This window comes from Arachis ipaensis, chromosome B4 (assembly GCF_059453495.1).
Source record: "Arachis ipaensis isolate K30076 ecotype BB chromosome B4, ASM5945349v1, whole genome shotgun sequence".
In the NCBI taxonomy this organism is placed as follows: domain Eukaryota; kingdom Viridiplantae; phylum Streptophyta; class Magnoliopsida; order Fabales; family Fabaceae; genus Arachis; species Arachis ipaensis.
The window spans coordinates 111,779,855-111,793,526 of NC_142439.1; the positions used below are offsets into that span (position 1 = coordinate 111,779,855).

General features: G+C 40.6%; 1 non-coding gene across 1 annotated transcript; it reads right to left on the reverse strand.

Moving 5' to 3' along the window:
- Nucleotides 1–528: 528 nt before the first annotated feature.
- Nucleotides 529–636, reverse strand: LOC148568790 (small nucleolar RNA R71). Its single transcript, XR_015882760.1, has one exon. It is a non-coding gene; the product is annotated as a small nucleolar RNA R71 (small nucleolar RNA).
- Between the last annotated feature and the right edge of the window lie 13,036 nt (nucleotides 637–13,672).

A 13,672-nucleotide genomic window follows, 5' to 3' on the forward strand; every position in this document is an offset into this window, starting at 1 on the left:
AGGAGCAAGGACAAGAATATTCTTGTTAAAGCAGACCCTGAACCTGAAAGGACTCTGAAGAAGAAACTAAGAAAAGCTAAAATACAACAATCCAGAGACAACCTTACAGGAATTTTTGAACAGCAAGAGGAGATGGCAGCCGAAAATAATAATAATGCAAGGAGGATGCTTGGTGACTTTACTGCACCTAATTCCAATTTACATGGAAGAAGCATCTCCATCCCTACCATTGGAGCAAACAATTTTGAGCTTAAGCCTCAACTAGTTTCTCTGATGCAACAAAACTGCAAGTTTCATGGACTTCCATCTGAAGATCCTTTTCAGTGCTTAACTGAATTCTTACAGATATGTGATACTGTTAAGACTAATGGAGTAGATCTTGAAGTCTACAGGCTCATGTTTTTCCCTTTTGCTGTAAGAGACAGAGCTAGAATATGGTTGGACTCTCAACCTAAGGATAGCCTGAACTCTTGGGATAAGCTGGTCAAGGCTTTCTTAGCAAAGTTCTTTCCTCCTCAAAAGCTGAGTAAGCTTAGAGTGGATGTTCAAACCTTCAGACAGAAAGAAGGTGAATCCCTCTATGAAGCTTGGGAGAGATACAAGGAACTGACCAAAAAGTGTCCTTCTGACATGCTTTCAGAATGGACCATCCTGGATATATTCTATGATGGTCTGTCTGAATTAGCTAAGATGTCATTGGATACTTCTGCAGGTGGATCCATTCACCTAAAGAAAACGCCTGTAGAAGCTCAAGAACTCATTGACATGGTTGCTAATAACCAGTTTATGTACACTTCTGAGAGGAATCCTGTGAGTAATGGGACGCCTCAGAAGAAGGGAGTTCTTGAAATTGATACTCTGAATGCCATATTGGCTCAGAACAAAATATTGACTCAACAAGTCAATATGATTTCTCAGAGTCTGAATGGAATGCAAGCTGCATCCAACAGTACTCAAGAGGCATCTTTTGAAGAAGAAGCTTATGATCCTGAAAACCCTGCAATAGCAGAGGCGAATTACATGGGTGAACCCTATGAAAACACTTATAATCTCTCATGGAGAAATCACCCAAATTTCTCATGGAAGGATCAACAAAAGCCTCAACAAGGCTTTAATAATGGTGGAAGAAACAGGTTTAGCAATAGCAAGCCTTTTCCATCATCCACTCAGCAACAAACAGAGAACTCTGAACAAAGTACCTCTAATTTAGCAAACTTAGTCTCTGATCTATCTAAGGTCACTCTGAGTTTCATGAATGAAACAAGGTCCTCCATTAGAAATTTGGAGGCACAAGTGGGCCAGCTGAGTAAGAAGATCACTGAAACCCCTCCTAGTGCTATCCCAAGCAATACAGAAGAAAATCCAAAAGCAGAGTGCAAGGCCATTGAATTGACCATCATGGCCAAACCCACAAGAGAGGAGGAGGACATGAATCCCAAGGAGGAATACCTCCTGGGACGTCCAGTGATCAATAAGGAGTTTCCCTCTGAGAAACCAAATGAATCTGAAACTCATCTAGAGACCATAGAGATTCCATTGAACCTCCTTATGCCATTCATGAGCTCTGAAGAGTATTCTTCTTCTGAAGAAAATGAAGATGTTACTGAAGAGCAAGTTGCCAAGTTCCTTAGTGCAATCATGAAGCTGAATACCAATTTATTTGGTAATGAGACTTGAGGAGATGAACCTCCCCTGTTCACCAATGAACTAAATGCATTGGATCAACTAAGATTGCCTCAGAAGAAACAGGATCCTGGAAAGTTCCTAATACCTTGTACCATAGGCACCATAACCTTTGAGAAGACTCTATGTGACCTTGGGTCAGGAATAAACCTCATGCCACTCTCTGTAATGGAGAAACTTGGAATCTTTGAGGTACAAGCTGCTAAAATATTATTAGAGATGGCAGACAATTCCAGAAGACAGGCTTATGGACAAGTAGAGGACATATTAGTAAAGGTTGAAGGCTTTTACATCCTTGCTGATTTCATAATCCTAGATACTGGAAAGGATGAGGATGAATCCATCATCCTTGGAAGACCCTTCCTAGCCACAGCAAGAGCTGTGATTGATGTTAACAGAGGTGAACTAGTCCTTCAATCGAATGAGGACTCCCTTGAGTTTAAAACTCAAAGACATCCTTCTGTAAACAGGGAAAAGAGGCACAGTAAGCTTCTCTCAAAACAGAGTCAACCAGAGCCCCCACAGTCAAACTCTAAGTTTGGTGTTGGGAGGCCACAACCAAACTCTAAGTTTGGTGTTGAACTCCCATATCCAAACTCTAAGCTTGGTGTTGGGGAGTCTCAACAATGCTCTGAACATCTGTGAGGCTCCATGAGAGCCCACTGTCAAGCTATTGACATTAAAGAAGCGCTTGTTGGGAGGCAACCCAATTTTTATTTATCTAATTTTATTTTTATTTTCATTGTTCTTTCATGTTTTATTAGGTTCATGATCTTGTGGAGTCACAAAATAAATGCAAAAATTAAAAACAGAATCAAAAACAGCAGAAGAAAAATCACACCCTGGAGGAAGGACTTACTGGCGTTTAAACGCCAGTAAGGAGCATCTGGATGGCGTTCAACGCCAGAACAGAGCATGGATCTGGCGTTGAACGCCCAAAACAAGCAGCATCCTGGCATTCAGACGCCAGGAATGCACACTAAGGAAAGCTGGCGCTGAACGCCAGAAACAAGCATAGAACTGGCGTTCAACGCCAGAAACATGCTGCATCTGGGCGCTGAACGCCCAGAACAAACATCAATTCGGCGTTTAAACGCCAGAATTGCATGCAAAGGCATTTTACATGCCTAATTGGTGCAGGGATGTAATTCCTTGACACCTCAGGATCTGTGGACCCCACAGGATCATCTCAGCATCTGTGGACCCCAGAGGATCCCCACCTACCTCTACTCATACTCTTCCCTCTTCTCAATGTTCATCCTCTCTTCCCAATAAACACCCTTTCCCAAAACCCTTCACTAATCACCTCAAGCTCTCTTCCCTATTACCTATTCACCACTCACATCCACCCACTCTTCCCCATAAACCTACTTCATACACCCCACCTACCTTCAAAATTCAAAATCACTTTCCCACCCAAACCCACCCTAAATGGCCGAACCTAACCCCTCTCCCTTCACTATATAAACCCCTCCATTCTTCTTCAATTTCACACAACACAACCCCTCCTCCTCTTCTTGGCCGAAACACATCTCTCTCTCCCTCTCCTCCATTTCTTCTTCTTCTTCATCTATTCTTTCTTCTCTTGCTCGAGGGCGAGCAATATTCTAAGTTTGGTGTGGTAAAAGCATAAAGCTTTTTATTTTTCCATAACCATTGATGGCACCTAAGGCTAGAGAAACCTCTAGAAAGAGAAAAGAGAAGACAAAAGCTTTCACCTCCGAGTCATAGGAGATGGAGAGATTCATCTCAAGGGTCTATAGCTCAGTGGTAGAACATTTGACTACAAATCAAGAGATCCCTGAGATACCTCAGGGGATACATTTTTCTCCACACAATTATAGGGAGCAACTAAGGGTGGAACATCAAGTGCACTCCATCATACTCCATAAAATTAGAGAAGATCAAAGAGCAATGAGGGAGGAGCAACAAAGACAAGAAAGAGACATAGAAGAGCTCAAGGACATCATTGGTTCCTCAAGAAGGAAACGCCACCATCACTAAGGTGGACTCATTCCTTGTTCTTACATTCTCTGTTTTTCGTTTTCTCTATGTTAAGTATTTATCTGTGTTTGTGTCTTTATTACATGATCATTAGTATTTAGTAACTTTGTCTTAAAGTTATGAATGTCCTATGAATCCATCATCTCTCTTAAATGAAAAATGTTTTAATTCAAAAGAATAAGAAGTACATGAGTTTCAAATTTATCCTTGAACTTAGTTTAATTATATTGATGTGGTGACAATACTTTTTATTTTCTGAATGAATGCTTGAACAGTGCATATATCTTTTGAAGTTGTTGTTTAAGAATGTTAAATATGTTGGCTCTTGAAAGAATGATGACAAGGAGACATGTTATTTGATAATCTGAAAAATCATAAAAATGATTCTTGAAGCAAGAAAAAGCAGTGAATACAAAAGCTTGCAGAAAAAAATAGAAAAAAATAAAAATAGCGAAAAAAAATATAGAAAAAGAAAAAGCAAGCAGAAAAAGCCAAAAGCTCTTAAAACCAAAAGGCAAGAGCAAAAAGCCAATAACCCTTAAAACCAAGAGGCAAGGGTAAATAAAAAGGATCCCAAGGCTTTGAGCATCAGTGGATAGGAGGGCCTAAAGGAATAAAATCCTGGCCTAAGTGGCTAAACCAAGCTGTCTCTAACCATGTGCTTGTGGCGTGAAGGTGTCAAGTGAAAACTTGAGACTGAGCGGTTAAAGTCAAGGTCCAAAGTAAAAAAAAAAAAGAGTGTGCTTAAGAACCCTGGACACCTCTAATTGGGGACTTTAGCAAAGCTGAGTCACAATCTGAAAAGGTTCACCCAATTATGTGTCTGTGGCATTTATGTATCTGGTGGTAATACTGGAAAACAAAGTGCTTAGGGCCACGGCCTAGACTCATAAAGTAGCTGTGTTCAAGAATCAACATACTGAACTAGGAGAATCACTAACACTATCTGAACTCTGAGTTCCTATAGATGTCAATCATTCTGAACATCAATGGATAAAGTGAGATGCCAAAACTATTCAAGAGGCAAAAAGCTACAAGTCCCGCTCATCTGATTGGAGCTATGTTTCATTGATAGTTTGGAATTTATAGTATATTTTCTTCTTTTTATCCTATTTGATTTTCAGTTGCTTGGGGACAAGCAACAATTTAAGTTTGGTGTTGTGATGAGCGGATAATTTATATGCTTTTTGGCATTGTTTTTAGTATGTTTTTAGTAGGATCTAGTTACTTTTAGGGATGTTTTTATTAGTTTTTATGTTAAATTCACATTTCTGGACTTTACTATGAGTTTTTGTATTTTTCTGTGATTTCAGGTATTTTCTGGCTGAAATTGAGGGACTCGAGCAAAAATCAGAATCAGAGGTTGAAGAAGGACTGCTGATGCTGTTGGATTCTGACCTCCCTACACTCAAAGTGGATTTTCTGGAGCTACAGTACTCAAAATGGCGCGCTTCCAATTGCATTGGAAAGTAGACATCTAGGGCTTTCCAGCAATATATAATAGTCCATACTTTGGCCGAGTTTAGACGATGTAAAAGGGCGTTAAACGCAAGTTCTACGCTGCAGTCTGGAGTTAAACGCCAGAAACATGTCACGAACCAGAGTTGAACGCCAAAAACACGTTACAACTTGGCGTTCAACTCCAAAAGAAGCCTCTGCACGTGTAAACTTCAAGCTCAGCCCAAGCACACACCAAGTGGGCCCCGGAAGTGGATTTATGCATCAATTACTTACTTCTGGAAATCCTAGTAACTAGTTTAGTATAAATAAGACTTTTTACTATTGTATTTACTTCTTCGGATCCTCTTGGGACATCTAGTTCTTAGATCATGGGGGCTGGCCATTCGGCCATGCCTGAACTTTTCACTTATGTATTTTCAAACGGTAGAGTTTCTGCACTCCATAGATTAAGGTGTAGAGCTCTGTTGTTCCTCATGATTTAATGCAAAGTACTACTATTTTCTATTCAATTCAACTTATTCCGCTTCTAAGATATCCATTCGCACCCAAGAACATGATGAATGTGATGATCATGTGACGCTCATCATCATTCTCACTTATGAACGCGTGCCTGACAAACACTTCCGTTCTACATGTAACCAAGCTAGAATGATTATCTCTTAGATATCTAATACAGGGGACCGAGTCCGAGTTATTAATATCTTCGTGGTATAAGTTAGAACCCATGGATGGCCATTCCTGAGATCCGGAAAGTCTAAACCTTGTCTGTGGTATTCCGAGTAGGATCTGGGAAGGGATGGCTGTGACGAACTTCAAACTCGCGAGTGCTGGGCGTAGTGACAGACGCAAAAGGATAGTAAATCATATTCCAGTATGATCGAGAACCTCTAGATGATTAGCCATGCCGTGACAGAGCATTTGGACCATTTTCACAGAGAGGATGGGATGTAGCCATTGACAATGGTGATGCCCTTACAGAAAGCTTGCCATGGAAAGGAGTAAGACTGATTGGATGAAGACAGCGGGAAAGCAGAGATTCAGAGGAACGAAAGCATCTCTATACGCTTATCTAAAATTCTCACTAATGAATTACATAAGTATTTCTATCTTTATTTTCTGTTTATTTATTATTACTATTCGAAAACTCCATAACCATTTGATATCCGCCTGACTGAGATTAACAAGATGACCATAGCTTGCTTCATACCAACAATCTCCGTGGGATCGACCCTTACTCACGTAAGGTTTATTACTTGGACGACCCAGTACACTTGCTGGTTAGTTGTGCGAAGTTGTGAAGTTATGTTTGGACCGTGGTATTGTGCACCAGTTGTTGGCGCCATTGCCAGGGAGAGAACGAACAACAAATTTTGCAACCTCTGAGTAATAATTTCGCATACCAGATCTTAATTACATGGTAGCTACAACATGCAAATGAGAAAACAGTAGAAGTACATGGCAAATCAAAAGTGCAAAAATTTGCAAAAATAGGGAAGAGAGTGTGGGTAAGGAGAGATAATATAAATTCATGTCAATGTAAAAGTAATACAGGTATAAAAGATTGGCATTGATATAAATAATATTACCTAACCAGAATAAAACAAGTCACTAAGCACCTAAAATAATTCAAGAGAAGATGCAACAGTTAAATAAGAAAATCAACACCAAAGGAGAAATAATGAATTTAGAAAAGAAAAGAAAAATATGCACTAAATTAAAATGTAATGAATGAAATATGCAAATAAATTATGTAAAATAGAATGAAGGTGAAAAGGAATGAGAAGTGAAAGAAATAAAGTAAGAAAGAAAGAAGAAAAGATAGAAGAAATTAGGATTAGAAAAGAAAAGAGAAGATAATTGGCGCTGATTTGGATGAGTTGTGCGGCGCAGGCGACGCGGACGCGTGAGTGACGCGGTCGCGTGGTGCTCGATAAGGTCAGGTGACGCGGATGCGTGTGTCACGCGATCGCGTGGCCTGATTTGTGCGATTGGCACGAGTGCAGCCTCGCGTTCGCGCAACTCTCTGTTTGAAACTCTTTTTGCCAAATTTTTGGGTGACGCGGTCGTGTGGTTGACGCGATCGCGTGGATGGCCATTTTTGGAAAACGATGCGGACGCGTGGAGCACGTGTTCGCGTGGTAAGGCTTGCGCTTCCAGCACCGTTCCAGCCCCATTCCAGCCTAACTTGCTGCCAAACACCCCTTTACGTCGATTTGACAGAGCCACGCGTTCGCGTGGGTGACGCGGGCGCGTGGGAGGCATTTTTCCCACATGACGTGGACACGTCAGCGATGCGGTCGCGTGGATAAATTTGTGCCAAAGGCATGCCTCCAGCCACGCTCTCGCGTGACTCTCTATTCAATTTTCTTTTCTTCCCAATGCACTGGCGACGCAGACGCGTCAGTGACGCTGCCGCGTCGCGTGCGTGCTTTCTTTTTTTTATATGCATGAAAAATGCAGAATGCAATGCTAATATGAATATTATGCAAAAATCCAGGTTCAATACAATAAAATAAAATAAAACTCGAAAACAAATAAAACTAAATAAAAAAATGAGAAAGGAACGATCATACCATGGTGGGTTGTCTCCCACCTAGCACTTTTAGTTAAAGTCCTTAAGTTGGACATTTGGTGAGCTCCCTGTTATGGTGGCTTGTGCTTGAACTCATCCAGGAATCTCCACCAATGCTTGTGATTCCAATGGCCTTCGAGATCCCAAACTAGGCGTAGAAAGTCTTCAAGCAGATTAAAGCAAGTGACAAGGCCCCAAGAGTGTTGATTGCTAGGCTGAATTCCGGGGTCTCAAACCTTGCTTTTGCACTCGTCTTCTTGTTGATCATCATGATTCTATTCGGGTGGCAGGTAATTGAAATTCTCACTGAGACATCCAAACAGCTTCCTAGACCCATTCAGTTGATCTTTACACCAAGCCTTGCATTTAAACTTTGAGCACACAACCATGTTGAACCTTGCTTGACAACTCCAACCACAAACCATCTTCCTTTTACTCTTAATGCCACAAAGAGCTCTAAGTTGACCATCCGTCTCCAGTAGCCCATATTCAAGTGGAATTAGAAAGCTAAGAGATATGAATTTTACCCACTTGAATATTGTGAAGGATGATGGCAACTTAGGTAGAGAGGTTTCCAGCAACTTTGGAAAAGTGATATCAAGCTCTACTCCCTTGAGTTCTTCCTTGACAACTTCCACCTCTTTGCAAGCTTCTTCTTCTTCTTTAATCTCCATCTCTTGATCAACCTCTTCAAAGTCTTTAGCCATGATATGCCTTGGAGGTTGTACACCCTCTTCAACATCAATTTCAAATGTCTTTGAAGGAGGCTTGATAACTTGACTTTCCTATGGAGGTTCTGCATCTCCTAAATCTTCAACCATGTCTTCCTCTGCAACTATTATGGCTTCCTCCACTTGTTTCAATACAAAGCCATGTTCGTCATTGTCCACCGAAGTTTCTAGGGTCTCCTTCATGCTACGTTCTTCTTTTGATTCTCCACATGCAGCCATGGGAGTACTTTGAGTACTCAGATGTCGGGAAGCTATTATATTCACTACCTCGGTTAAGGCAGTAGTGAGTTCCAGTACGCTCCTTTGCATCCTCACTTGCCCTTGAAGAATAACACGAAGGTTGTCATTTATTGGAGATTGGGGTGGATATGAGGGTTCATTGATTGGGAGAGAGGGTTCATAATAAGAATGTGGTTCTTCTTGGTAAGGATATGGAGATGGTGAATATTGAGGTGGTGGTTCTTGGGAGTAATTGGGTTGGTATTGGGGTGGTTCTATGTATGGTTTATTTGGCTCATAAGGTGGTTGGTATGGTGGATACGAGTTAGGGTCATATGGAGGTGAATGGTGGAAAGGGGCTTGTGAGTATGGTGGTCCAAAGTCATGTTGTGGAGGGGGTTCATAATCATATGGTGGGCCTTGTTGGTAATTACAAGGGGGTCCACCATATTCATCATCTTGGTACACTCCCTAGAATGGCTCTTGATCAGATCCTCGTGGCTCCCTCCATCTCTGATTGTTTTGACCTTGATGCATGTTCCTGTTATAATTTTCATTCCTTGCAACAACATTGGGACCAAACTCAAAGCGAGAGGGGTGAGATCTCATAATAGCAAATAAAAATTAAAACGAACATAAAAACAAATTTAAATTAAAAGGTTATTTAAATTTTGAATTTGAAAATTAAATTTTGAAATTTGAAATTTTGAAATTTGAATTTTGAAATTTGAATTTTAAATTTTTGAATTTTGAAATTTAAAATTTGAAAATTTTTAAATTTGAATTTTGAAAATTTTTAAATTTAGATTTTGAAATTTTATTTTTGAAATAAGATAAGATAAGATAAAAATTTTAAAATAAAAATCTGAAATTTTTTTATAACTAAATAAAAACTAATAACCTCTTAATTTACAAAAAAGCAAAAATAAAAACAAAAATAAAAACAAATAAACAAGCAAAAAGCAAATATTTACAATAACCAATAATAAGGCACACGTTTGCAATTCCCTGGCAACGGCGCCATTTTGAAGAGAGAACTTTTGCGTGGTCTAGAAATTAGCAGATAAATCCTCGTTGCAGGTATAGCTTCTAAACCAACAAAAGTCCTTTCTTACAAACGTTTTGGTTGTCACAAGTAACAAACCCCTTTAAAATTGATAACTGAAGTATTCAAACCTCGGGTCGTCTTCTCAAGGAATTGCAGGGAGGTATGTTCTTATTATTGGTTATGAGTTTTGTAAATTGGGGGTTTTTGAAATAAGGAGCAAGTAATTTAAATGACAAGAAAAATAAATTAATAATAATAAAATCTCTTGGCAAGGTATAAGAATTTGGAATTTCTATCCTAGTTATCCTTATCAGATGTTATGAGAATTGGGTTTTAATCCCACTTAGTTAAGTCAAGTGGACTAATTAGCTTGATCCTCAAGTCCTAGTCAATCCCTGTGGGAAGACTAGCTTTAGAGCGATCTAGATCAATTAGGAATCTGCCAATTTCAACCACTGCTGAGTTTGACAATTCAAGTGTTACCAATTACTTAACCAAAGCCAAAAGGAAGAAAATATCTAAATTAAATTAAAAGCATTCATAAATAGAATAAAACAATCATAAACTGAAATACCTCAAAATATATTAAATAAAACATTCAAATCTTAACATGGGAAGGTTCATAAGCTAAATTGGAACATTAACAAGTAAGAGAATTGGAATAATTAAAAATAGAAGAGAGACATTAATTAAAGGAAAATATTGGACCTGGTATTGAAGCAATAAAATTAAAAGGAATCCTAATCCTAAATCCTAAGAGAGAGGAGAGAACCTCTCTCTCTAAAAACAACATCTAAATCCTAAAATTGTGTATTATGAGCTTATTATTATGAATGAATGGATTCTCCCACTTTATAGCCTTTAATCTGTGTTTTCTGGGCCGCAAATTGGGTCAAAAATAGCCCAGAAATTGCTGGAGAAGAAATCTACCACACTGATTTTCGGCACTGCGACGCGTCCGTGTGGAGCACGCGTTCGCATCGCCTAACATCAGGGAAACTATGACATATTATATATCAAATTTAAGCCCTGAACGTTAGCTTTCCAACGCAACTAGAACCGCGTCGTTTGGATCTCTGTAGCTCAAGTTATGACTGTTTTAGTGCGAGAGGGTCAGGCTGACAGCTTTGCAGTTCCTTCAACTTCTTGTATTCCTTCCACTTTCGCATGCTTCCTTTCCATCCTCCAAGCTATTCCTACCCTGTAATCTCTGAAAACACTTAACACACATATCAAGGCATCTAATGGTAATAAGAGAGGATTAATATTAGCAAATATAAGGCCAAGGAAGCATGTTTTCAATCATAGCACAAAATCAGGAAGAAAAAAGTAAAACCATGCAAATAGTATGAATAAGTGGGTAAAGAGTTGATAAAATCCACTCAATTGAGCACAAGATAAACCATAAAATAGTGGTTTATCACTAGCCATAACGGGTACTTGACTTCTCTTATGAATCTTGCCTCTAGTAAAGCTTGTACTTGCTCTTCCACAGCTTGGGATCGTTCTGGTCCGAGCTTTCTTCGTCTCTGTTGTACCGGCCGAGATCCTGGGTAGACCGCCAACTTGTGGCACATTAATTTGGGGTCTATGCCTAGCATGTCTGCAGCCTTTCATGCAAAGAGGTCGACATTATCTCATAAGAACTGTACGAGTGATTCTTTTATGTCTCCTTTTAGGCTCGAACTAATATTGGTTGTTTTGTCCGGGATGTCTCCGATCTGGACTTTCTCTATTTCACCTTCAAGTTGTGGGTGGAGTTCTTCCCGCGTCTAAACTCCACCGAGTTCGATTGTGTGGAATTCTTCTCCTCTTCCTCTGAGGTTTAGACTTTCGTTGTAACAGCGGCGCGCCATCTTTTGGTCTGCTTTTATTGTAGCTATCCCTTCTGTAGTTGGGAATTTCATGCACAGATGTGGAGTCGAGACTATTGCGCCAAGCTGATTCAATGTTGTCCGGCCTATTAAGGCGTTGTAGGCTGAACTCACGTCGACCACGATGTAGTCTATCTTGAGTGTTCTTGACTGGTTTCCTTTTCCGAAGGTTGTGTGTAGTGAGATGTATCCAAGTGGTTGAACTGGGGTGTCTCCCAGTCTGAACAGGTTGTTTGGGTATGCTCTAAGTTCTTTTTCTTCCAGGCCGAGCTTGTCGAAGGCAGTTTTGAACAAGATGTCGGTGGAGCTCCCTTGGTCTATTAATGTGCGGTGGAGATTTGCGTTTGCCAATATAATAGTGATGACCATGGGATCGTCATGTCCTGAGATGATACCGGCTGCGTCCACTTTGGTGAAAGTAATTGCGGGGATGTCGGGTGCTTCCTCCTTCCCCTCGACATGATATACTTCTTTAAGATATCTTTTGCGAGATGATTTGGAGATTCCTCCTCCCGCAAATCCACCGTGTATCATGTGGACATGTCTTTCTGGTGTACGAGGTGATCGCTCGGTTCGTCTGACATCTTCGTCCCTTCTTCTTTTTCTTTGTTCACCGTCTCGGGTGGCCAGGTACCGATCTAATTTTCCTTCTCTTACTAGTTTTTCTATGACGTTCTTTAAGTCAAAACATTCGTTGGTAGAATGCCCACGGATTCGATAGTATTCGCAATATTCAATCCGATTTCCTCCTCATTTTTTGCCTTTGAGTGGTTGAGCTGTGGGTATTTTTTTCAATGTGGCAGACTTCTCTGTAGACATCCACAAGGGACACCCGAAGAGGGGTGTAATTGTGATATTTTTTTATTTTCTCCCCATGTCGATCTTCCTTCTTTCTGGATTCCTTATCCCGGGAGGGGTAGGTGAACCCGGATTTTGAGGTCTCTCCTAGTCGGGAGTTTTCCTCCATGTTGATGTACTTCTCTGCTCGTTCTTGTACTTTGTTCAGAGATTCGGGGTGTTTTTTCGATATAGATTGGCTAAAAGGTCCCTCTCGTAAGCCATTGATGATGCCCATAATGGCGGCCTCTGTTGGTAGGCTTTGTATGTCCAGGCATGTTTTTTTGAATCTTTCCATGTAGTTACGAAGACTTTCCCGATCTCCTTGTTTGATTCCTAATAGACTTGGGGCGTGCTTAGCCTTATCTTTTTGGATGGAGAATTTGGCCAGAAATTTCTTAGCTAAGTCGTCGAAGCTCGAGATGGACCTAGGAGGTAGATTGTCGAACCATCTGATTGCTGTCTTTGTTAAGGTAGTCGGAAAGGCTTTGCAGCAAACTGCATCTGAGGCGTCGGTGAGGTACATTCTACTTCTGAAATTGCTGAGATGATGACCGGGATCTGTAGTGCCATCATATAAAGGCATATCCGAGAGTTTAAAGTCTTTAGGGATTTTGGTCTTCATGATCTCCCTAGTGAATGGATCTTGATCCTTGCAAGAGCTGTCCTCCTGGATGGATCGAGTAGCTTTGGTTTTGAGATTGGCTTCAAGTTTTAGAAGTTTATCTTCTAATTCTCGGCATCGCCTTATCTCCCTTTGTAGATCCTTCCCAGCTTCTCGCTGATGTTGGGCTTCTTTTTTAAGTTGTTTTAAGTGATCTTGAAGTGCCTCCATGGCTCCCACAGTCGATGAATCGTTGTTTTTATTAGGTTGAGGAATATCGTTTGGTGTAGTGTCTGCGTTCTTATGCGGCGTTCTATCTTCCAGATCCGAATCGTGGTTGTTGTCATGGTCGTCCGCCATGGTGATGGGATGACTTCCAGGTCCCCGGCAACGGCGCCAATGTTCCAAGGGTTACCTGAAACTGTAGATCGATCTCGGTCGAAATCTTCTATGCTGATCGGAGATGATGGGTCCTACTGTAAGTGGAGGCCGGAGCTATCGTATCCGACTTGTTGAGCTTGGCTGCACTGCTGATCCTTCGCCATCGGAGGGTGGGGGGTACCTGCAAGGGACTCCGATGCTTAAGTTAGCAAGGGTATTAAGCAGGTTTTTTTGTAGAATCAGAGTATGAGTTATACC